The 9,525-nt window shown below is 38.8% G+C and overlaps 1 protein-coding gene across 1 annotated transcript in view; it reads right to left on the reverse strand.

The window, feature by feature from the left end:
• LOC128649438 (stimulated by retinoic acid gene 6 protein-like) overlaps positions 1-9,525 on the reverse strand; it is a 154,445-nt gene that overhangs the window by 23,434 nt on the left and 121,486 nt on the right. The gene's annotated exons all lie outside the window — the stretch shown is intronic.

The following is a 9,525-nucleotide window of genomic DNA, read 5'->3' on the forward strand; positions in this document are numbered from 1 at the left end:
ATGGAAAATTACATAGTTGATGCAGAGTCTGCTTTTAACCCATAAAGGGCCTAAATCACCTAACATTCCTAAATTGTTTGCAATAACGTGCTTTTAAACATCAGTTATGATGTTGTATCTATCAGGTAGTGTAAGGGTTACGGTCGCTTCACAGTGACAGACCAATCTACAAGTGTAATGCACCGCAAACAACCGCAAACAGTCCATTTGCACAACCACGAGATAGATTTAATAGATAGATACATAGATTACATAGCTCAATCGATGCAATATACATATGATCGATACAAATTACATAGATCAATAGATGCAATATACATTTGATAGATACAAATTACATTGATCAATAGATGCAATATGCATTTGATAGATACGAATGTTATCGATCCAAAGATGCAATATACATTTGATAGATACAAATTACATCAACCAAAATATGTAATATACATTCTATAGATACGAATTACATCGATCAATAGATGCAATATACATTTGATAGATACGCTTGATAGTTAGATCGATTTGATAGATAAATAGATAGATTTGAAATATATATAATTTCCCTGACAGAGTATAACAATAAGACATGCGGTCTGTGACCCGTGGTGTGTTAAGTAGTACTATTCTTAGCAGTTTACTACAACCTGTTACTCCCCCTATCGGGGGAGGTCTATATGGCCTGCATTTTTGGAACTGGGAGATGGAAGAAGATGATTGGTCTGTCCTCTTACTTCAAATTTGTCAAAAACACAAGTGGCTGTCTCAAAACAGTCCGGACATGAGATAGATAGATAGATAGGATAGATAGATATACATAGATTGATAGTTAGATAGAATCGATAGAAGAAAAATAGATAGATTTGTTAGATATATAATTACCCTGACAAAGTATAATAATTAAACATGCGGTCTGGGACCCATGGTAACTAGGTTGTGTAAAGTAGCACTATTCTTAGCACTTTCATCCCTGTAACTCCTCCTATCTGTGGAGGTCTATATGGCCTGCATGATTACCATGACAAAGTATAACAACAAGACACGCGGTCTGGGACCCATGGTAACTAGGTTGTGTTAAGTAAAACTTTTCTTAGCAGTTTAATACCTCTTACTCCCCCTTTCGGTGGAGTTCTATATGGCCTGCATGATTACCCTGACAAAGTATAACAACAAAATATGCGGTGTGGGACCCATGGTAACTAGGTTGTGTTAAGTAGTACTATTGTTAGAACTGTAATCCCTGTTACTCCCCCTATCAAGGGAGGTCTATATGGCCTGCATGATTACCCTGACAAAGTATAATAACAAAACATGCGGTCATGGACCCATGGTAACTAGGTTGTGTTAAGTAGTGCTATTCTTAGCACTTTAATCCCTGTTACTCCCCCTATCGGAGGAGGTCTATATGGCGTGCCTGATTATCCTGGCAAAATCTAATAACAAGACATGTGGTCTGGGAACCACTGTTAATGTTAACTAGGTTGTTTTAAGTTGTACTATTCTTAGCACTTTAATCCCTGTTACTTCCCCTATCAAGGGAGGTCTATATGGCCTGCATCATTAACCTGACAAAGTATAACAACAAAACATGCGTTCTGGGACCCATGGTAACTAGATTGTGTTAAGTAGTACTATTCTTAGCACTTTCATCCCTGTAACTCCCCCTATCGGGGGAGGTCTATATGGCCTGCATGATTACCCTGACAAAGTATAACAACAAAACATGCGGTCTGGGACCCATGGTGGTACTGGTATAACTAGGTTTTCTTAAGTATTACTATTCTTCGCAGTTTAATCCCTGTGATTGGTCTGTCCTCCTACTTCAAATTTGTCCAAAACACAAGTGGCTGTCTCAAAACAGTCCGGACAGAAGATAGATAGGATAGATATACATAGATTGATAGTTAGATAGAATCGATAGAAGATAAATAGATAGATTTGTTAGATATATAACTACCCTGACAAAGTATAATAATTAAAAATGCGGTCTGGGACCCATGGTAACTAGGTTGTGTAAAGTAGTACTATTCTTAGCACTTTCATCCCTGTTACTCCCCCTATCGGGGGAGGTCTATATGGCCTGCATGATTACCCTGACAACGTTTAACAACCAAACATGCGGTCTGGGACCCATGGTGGTTCTGGTATAACTAGGTTTTCTTAAGAATTACTATTCTTCCCAGTTTAATCCCTGTGATTGGTCTGTCCGCCTACTTCAAATTTGTCCAAAACACAAGTGGCTGTCTCAAAACAGTCCAGACAGAAGATAGATAGATAGGATAGATAGATATACATAGATTGATAGTTAGATAGAATCGATAGAAGAGAAATAGATAGATTTGTTAGATATATAATTACCCTGACAAAGTATAATAATTAAACATGCGGTCTGGGACCCATGGTAACTAGGTTGTGTTAAGTAGTACTATTCTTAGCACTTTAATCCCTGTAATTCCCCCTATCGGGGGAGGTCTATATGGCCTGCATGATTACCCTGACAAAGTATAACAACAAGACACGCGGTGTGGGACCCATGGTAACTAGCTTGTGTTAATTAGTACTTTTCTTAGCACTTTAATCCCTGTTACCCCCCTATCGGGGGAGGTCTATATGGCCTGCATGATTACCCTGACAAAGTATAACAACAAAACATGCGGTTTGGGACCCATGGTGGTACTGGTATAACTAGGTTTTCTTAAGTATTACTATTCTTTGCAGTTTAATCCCTGTGATTGGTCTGTCCTCCTACTTCAAATTTGTCCAAAACACAAGTGGCTGTCTCAAAACAGTCCGGACAGAAGATAGATAGATAGGATAGATAGATATACATAGATTGATAGTTAGATAGAATTGATAGAAGATAAATAGATAGATTTGTTAGATATATAACTACCCTGACAAAGTATAATAATTAAAAATGTGGTCTGGGACCCATGGTAACTAGGTTGTGTAAAGTAGTACTATTCTTAGCACTTTCATCCCTGTAACTCCTCCTATCGGGGGAGATCTATATGGCCTGCATTATTACCATGACAAAGTATAACAACAAGACACGCGGTCTGGGACCCATGGTAACTAGGTTGTGTTAAGTAGTACTTTTCTAAGCACTTTAATCCCTGTTACCCCCCTATCGGGGGAGGTCTATATGGCCTGCATGATTACCCTGACAAAGTATAACAACAAAACATGCGGTTTGGGACCCATGGTGGTACTGGTATAACTAGGTTTTCTTAAGTATTACTATTCTTTGCAGTTTAATCCCTGTGATTGGTCTGTCCTCCTACTTCAAATTTGTCCAAAACACAAGTGGCTGTCTCAAAACAGTCCGGACAGAAGATAGATAGGATAGATATACATAGATTGATAGTTAGATAGAATCGATAGAAGATAAATAGATAGATTTGTTAGATATATAACTACCCTGACAAAGTATAATAATTAAAAATGCGGTCTGGGACCCATGGTAACTAGGTTGTGTAAAGTAGTACTATTCTTAGCACTTTCATCCCTGTTACTCCCCCTATCGGGGGAGGTCTATATGGCCTGCATGATTACCCTGACAACGTTTAACAACCAAACATGCGGTCTGGGACCCATGGTGGTTCTGGTATAACTAGGTTTTCTTAAGTATTACTATTCTTCCCAGTTTAATCCCTGTGATTGGTCTGTCCGCCTACTTCAAATTTGTCCAAAACACAAGTGGCTGTCTCAAAACAGTCCAGACAGAAGATAGATAGATAGGATAGATAGATATACATAGATTGATAGTTAGATAGAATCGATAGAAGAGAAATAGATAGATTTGTTAGATATATAATTACCCTGACAAAGTATAATAATTAAACATGCGGTCTGGGACCCATGGTAACTAGGTTGTGTTAAGTAGTACTATTCTTAGCACTTTAATCCCTGTAATTCCCCCTATCGGGGGAGGTCTATATGGCCTGCATGATTACCCTGACAAAGTATAACAACAAGACACGCGGTGTGGGACCCATGGTAACTAGCTTGTGTTAATTAGTACTTTTCTTAGCACTTTAATCCCTGTTACCCCCCTATCGGGGGAGGTCTATATGGCCTGCATGATTACCCTGACAAAGTATAACAACAAAACATGCGGTTTGGGACCCATGGTGGTACTGGTATAACTAGGTTTTCTTAAGTATTACTATTCTTTGCAGTTTAATCCCTGTGATTGGTCTGTCCTCCTACTTCAAATTTGTCCAAAACACAAGTGGCTGTCTCAAAACAGTCCGGACAGAAGATAGATAGATAGGATAGATAGATATACATAGATTGATAGTTAGATAGAATTGATAGAAGATAAATAGATAGATTTGTTAGATATATAACTACCCTGACAAAGTATAATAATTAAAAATGTGGTCTGGGACCCATGGTAACTAGGTTGTGTAAAGTAGTACTATTCTTAGCACTTTCATCCCTGTAACTCCTCCTATCGGGGGAGATCTATATGGCCTGCATTATTACCATGACAAAGTATAACAACAAGACACGCGGTCTGGGACCCATGGTAACTAGGTTGTGTTAAGTAGTACTTTTCTAAGCACTTTAATCCCTGTTACTCCCCCTATCGGGGGAGGTCTATATGGCCTGCATGATTACCCAGACAAAGTATAATAACAAAACATGCGGTCTGGGACCCATGGTAACTAGGTTGTGTTAAGTAGTACTATTCTTAGCACTTTCATCCCTGTAACTCCCTCTATCGGAGGAGGTCTATATGGCCTGCATGATTACCCTGACAAAGTTTAACAACCAAACATGCGGTCTGGGACCCATGGTGGTTCTGGTATAACTAGGTTTTCTTAAGTATTACTATTCTTCCCAGTTTAATCAATGTGATTGGTCTGTCCTCCTACTTCAAATTTGTCCAAAACACAAGTGGCTGTCTCAAAACAGTCCGGACAGAAGATAGATAGATAGATAGGATAGATAGATATACATAGATTGATAGTTAGATAGAATCGATAGAAGAGAAATAGATAGATTTGTTAGATATATAGTTACCCTGACAAAGTATAATAATTAAACATGCGGTCTGGGACCCATGGTAACTAGGTTGTGTTAAGTAGTACTATTCTTAGCACTTTAATCCCTGTTACCCCCCTATCGGGGGAGGTCTATATGGCCTGCCTGATTACCCTGACAAAATATAATAATAAGACATGCGCTCTGGGACCCATGGTAACTAGGTTGTGTTAAGTAGTACTATTCTTAGCACTTTAATCCCTGTTACCCCCCTATCGGGGGAGGTCTATATGGCCTGCATGATTACCCTGACAAAGTATAACAACAAGACACGCGGTGTGGGACCCATGGTAACTAGCTTGTGTTAATTAGTACTTTTCTTAGCACTTTAATCCCTGTTACCCCCCTATCGGGGGAGGTCTATATGGCCTGCCTGATTACCCTGACAAAATATAATAATAAGACATGCGCTCTGGGACCCATGGTAACTAGGTTGTGTTTTAAGTAGTACTATTCTTAGCACTTTAATCTCTGTAACTCCCCCTATCGGGGGAGGTCTATACGGCCTGCATGATTACCCTTACAAAATATAATAATAAGACATCTGCTCTGGGTCTGGGACCCATGGTAAGGTTGTGTTAAGTAGTACTGTTCTTAGGGTGAGTAACAGGTATTAAAATTCTATCGGGGGAGGTCTATATGGCCTGCATGATTACCCTAACAAAATATAATAATAAGACATATGCCCTGGGACCCATGGTAAGGTTGTGTTAAGTAGTACTGTTCTTAGCATTTTAATACCTGTTACTCACCCTATCGGGGGCGGTCTATATAGCCTGCATGATTACCCTAACAAAATATAATAATAAGACATATGCTCTGGGACCCATGGTAAGTTTGTGTTAAGTAGTACTGTTCTTAGCATTTTAATACCTGTTACTAACCCTATCGAGGGAGGTATATATGGCCTGCATGATTACCCTAACAAAATATAATAATAGGTTAAGCACATATGAGTCGTGGCTGCTAGCCTTGGTAGGGCATCAATTAACCACAGAAGGCTCTGTAAGTCAGATACACACAGGCCTGATAGAAAATAAAATTAGATTACACTAGCAAAATGATTTAAAGTTTTTTTTTTTTTTTGAAATTTAAAAAAAGGTTAAGCACATATGAGTCATGGCTGATAGCCAAGGTAGGGAAGCAATTAACCACAGTATGCTCTGTAAGTCAGGAAAACACACAGGCCTGATAGAAAATTAAATTAGATTACACTAGCAAAATGATTTAAAAGTTTTTTTTAAATTTAAAATAATGTTATAAGCGGATATGAGTGGTGGCTGGCACAGAGCAATGAACCACAGTTTATATGTGAGCCTGAGAGACACAGGCCTGATAGAAAATGAAAATAAATTACACTAGCAAAATAATTTCAAATTTTTGTTGGTTAAATTTAAACTAATGTTAAGCAGATATCAGTGGTGGCACTAATCACAGCATATGCTGTGAGCCTCACACACAGGCTGAAAGCCAGGCAAATGCAAATAAAAATACAAAGAAAAAAAAAAAACGACTGAAGTTATAGCCCTAAAAAGGGCTTTTTGCTTTCCTTGCTGTCCTTGCAGCAGAGATGAGATGAGTCCTTCAGGACTGTAGTGGACACTAAATACACTAGCCTAGCTATCTATTTCCCTATAATGTCAGCAGCAGCAACACAAAAGCTCCTCTCACTAAGAAAGCAAGATCGTAATGAGTCTAAAATGGCTGCTGCCAAGAAGCTGGGAGGGTCTGTGAGGGAGTGTCTGATGCTGATTGGCTCTAATGTGTCAGAAGGCTGTGACATATAGGGTCAAAGTTTCCTCAATGATGACACATAGGGGGTGGATCAAACATCGCATATGTTCGCCGTAGCGGCGAACGCGAACAAGCTATGTTCGCGGTGAACTGTTCGCGGGCGAACAGTTCGGGACATCACTAGTTCTAAGTGTTATTACAGTAAGTGTCTTTATATTATGCAAGTCTACTGTATTTAGTGGTTTTTAAAAATGGGCTGCCCACTAAAATGTCTTATGTATTAACTATTTGCCTACAAGAGCATTGTTCACATGTAAAAAAAAATCAGTTTTTACTAAACTAGTTGTGGACAGCAAAACATTCCACACTAGCAAATCCATCTTGCATTATGTACCACACAAATACAAACTTTGCAAGTCAGTAAACACTTCATAACTACAAACTTTTTCTGCAATAAATTAACATATTAGGTGAGTGTGACATTTTATTGAATGCATAATTACCTTGCTTGCTGCAACTGTTTTTCAATAACCAAGCTCCATCCACCACTTGACTTATTTGGAAGACTCAATTTTGTCTTGTTTCAGGAGATAGAACAGCTTGCCTTGGCCATTATATTAAAGGGACAGTCTAGACTTAGTCTTTATTACTTATTGTTACATACCAGACTAGCATCTTGCAACGGGTTCCCCATCTATAAGTTTGTAAGAAGTACATGAAACTTTTAAATAATGATTGTTTGCAGCCAAGAATGGCCGTCAAGCTCCGCCCACAGCTTTCTTCTTGTCTAGTTAGCTGTTTTCTTGTATAACAAATTGCACATGCACAAATCAGCATGTGTGAGAAGGAAAACGTATTTAATAGTCAATCGTGATTGGAGAAACTTAATATACCAAAATATACATTCAATAGGTGGGCGGAACTTGGTAGCCATTTTCAGCTCCTAACAAACTATGAATATTTAAAATGTTTCATGTACTTCTTACAAGCTTATAGATGTGGGTCCAGTTGCAGGATGGTATTCTGGTATGTAACAATAAGTAATCAAAATGATGTATTGGGTCTAGACTGTCTGTTGTACTGCTAATTAATAAAATATCAGCCAAGTCTTAATGTTTTAAAAACAATTAATTTTACTCATTGGGAAATTCCTCATTGGGAATTACCAATCTGGACTTTAGTCTGCAGACAACAAGGCTAGTCACTGTCATAAACTTAGTATAAAGTGAATTGTTTTGCAGTTGTTATCAGTTAAAGCCAATTTGGGACATATATGTAGGAGAGTTAGCCTTGAGAAATCCGCTGGGTGCATTTAAAGGTCTAAGAGTTTGCTCTCTTTTCAGACCTAAATTACATGAAAAGGGGCAAAATAAATTACGAAAATATATTGCAAAGTTGTTTCATTATGCATAACTAAACATTTTATATTAAAATCTCAAGGTGTCTACTGTCAGCTGAAGACAATTATGTGACATGAAGTCTGTGCACTTGGATTTCTTAGAACTGCAAAACCTATAAGCTGTTTTTATTGAATAAATGTATTGTATCCTACTGCTGTATCAACATTGGTTACTTTGCCTGTAAATTTACTTCTGAGAATTTCAGCACACTAGAGCTTGAGCGCTTCTGCTGAACTTGCGAGCTTCCTCCCCAGTTGGTCCGCTTAACGGTATCACCACGCCACAGAACTAGGACAGCGCCGAAAGTACACAGTGTGTTGGGAGAGTGTGTGGAGATCATCCAGATCCGGGTACACTGGAGTAGAGTCAGCTGAGCGGCTCAGAAGTCTCGACCTGCCTGTTATAGCACGACTGTGCGCTTTACTAAATGTGAGTACTTTTGTTCATTTCACCTTACTGTTAGCCTTGATGATAGTGCACCAGTGGCTACTCTGTTTATCTCTTCTAGAAGTTATCTACATCATTACCTAACGGCCTTCCAGAGAGCAGCCAGGATTTGGAGCGCATATGAGTCTACACTAGCATCTAGCAAATATAGGAGAGGCGCCTCATGTGTGTATCAGTCACCAAATAGACAAATCAGATAGAAAATGTCACACAGGGTAATCACATTTCCATAGAGCACCCTTAGGCATAACGGAACGTGTTTCTCAGCAGTTACGCTGTTTCCTCAGGAATGAGGAAACAGCGTAACTGCTGAGAAACACGTTGCATATATGGGGGTACAGACTGTGCATAGCCACCAGTTTTTAACACTGTATTGTTTGAATTTTATATGGTTTTAAAAAAATCAGTTTTTAAACTACAACAGTGTTTACAAGCCCTAATTGCCAGGTGCACATATGTGTTGGGCCTACTGTTTGGTTCATCACTGTGTGTTTGAGCTGTTGGGAGGAGGTGACAGGTGAGCTGAGACATCTTTATACTGCCAGCCTGCGTCTACTAGCACATAAGGGTGCTCTATGGAAATGTGAGTACCCTGTGTTTGACATTTTCTATCTGATTTGTCTATTTGGTGACTGATACACACATGAGGCGCCTCTCTTATATTTGCTAGATGCTGTTGTTTTATTCCACTACATTCATGTGAAGAGGAGTGCAGCCACTGTGATCCTGAAATTGCTACAGGAAATGTAACCCCTGATGAACTGACAATACTTTGGAGTCCAGGAGATTTAACCCCTGATGAACTGACAATATATGGGAGTTCAGTATATCCTGTGACTAGGGTTATTGTTGTGTATCATTATCTGTATATACTTTGTTTCACCTTGTATGTTTT

This window comes from Bombina bombina, chromosome 2 (assembly GCF_027579735.1).
Source record: "Bombina bombina isolate aBomBom1 chromosome 2, aBomBom1.pri, whole genome shotgun sequence".
Taxonomy (NCBI): domain Eukaryota; kingdom Metazoa; phylum Chordata; class Amphibia; order Anura; family Bombinatoridae; genus Bombina; species Bombina bombina.